Here is a 1,355-nt window from a genome sequence, read left to right on the forward strand (position 1 = left end):
GCCAACATCACAAGCAGATACAAAGTGCACAGGAAATATACAGAACAACACGTGCAGTTGCAAAGAGGGGTTAGTTTTTTTATTATTATTTNTTAAATAAAGAGTAAATAACGAGCACACACACACACGCAAACACACACACACACAAACTAAACTAAACTAAACATCATGTCAGGAGTCTGCCCTGGGGCAAGGCCAGTTCAAGCATTAGTCTAGTTAGATTATCTCAAAAGAGGAATGTCACAGTCTTTAGTTGTTTCTTGAAGGCTGCAAGAGATGTGCTTAGTCTTGCTGCCTCTGGGAAACCGTTCCACCACTTGGGTAACCAGTTACCAACTTACAAACCCCAACTCCGATGAAGTTGGGACGTTTGGTAAACAGTGAATAAAATCAAAATGCTATCATTTTCAAAACATTCAATTTATTCATTAGATGGAGAATAGTGAAAAGACAACATGAAGTGTTAAAACCGAGAAAAAATATTGTTTTGGGGGACATATGTACTCATTTCTAATTTGATAAATCCAACACGTCTCAAAAGAGTTGGGACGGGGATCAGTGAAATTTTGTAAACATCCAAATAAGATAAAACAACAAAGAAGAACATTTCAAAATGAATTGTACTGACGGACAATATAGGTGTCCGGGTATAAGATCAATTAAAGATGCAAAGGGAATAATTACCATAGTTATTACATACATTTTTGAATTCCCTTTGATTTACCACGATTGAGTGTATATAAGACATATTTTTTTTTAAATAAAATCATTGTATAGGTTCATGACATCATGGAATATATATTGGCTGTAGTCTCACTCTAGCACTCCAGGAATTAGAGCTATTGACAATTGACCATATTAAGAATGCTTAATGAGTGCAAATGATACAGGGGTGTAACAATCTCCTAAGCACCTGAGCTCACTTGAAATAGACCCAGAAGACATGGGAAACTGTCCTTTGCTTACAGAAGTCAGCAGAAGTTGTAGAAGTCCATTCTTTTTGACAATAATAGAGCATTGCACATCATGTGCTACAGTGAAAATGGACCATCCAACTTGTGTTAGTGCTAACTTCAAAAGTCAGCCTCCATGATGGCATGCAGGTGCAGTAGTGCATTGGTTAAGATGTTCTCACTCATCTGTAGAGTTAAATACAGTGCTGAATGGTATAAATGGGTTTTAAACAGCATGAAAAGCCACTCATGCATTATATTTTAAAGGGAGATCTTCGATTACTGCCACATAGTAAGATCAATTTGCATTCTCTACTACGTTTTAACAGTTTGGCTCCATCATAAGGACCAGCAGGTGATAAAATGGTGGATTTTTGGTCAAGACCTGTCACACTGTAAGCA

Source organism: Engraulis encrasicolus, unplaced genomic scaffold (genome assembly GCF_034702125.1).
Source record: "Engraulis encrasicolus isolate BLACKSEA-1 unplaced genomic scaffold, IST_EnEncr_1.0 scaffold_29_np1212, whole genome shotgun sequence".
Classification (NCBI taxonomy): domain Eukaryota; kingdom Metazoa; phylum Chordata; class Actinopteri; order Clupeiformes; family Engraulidae; genus Engraulis; species Engraulis encrasicolus.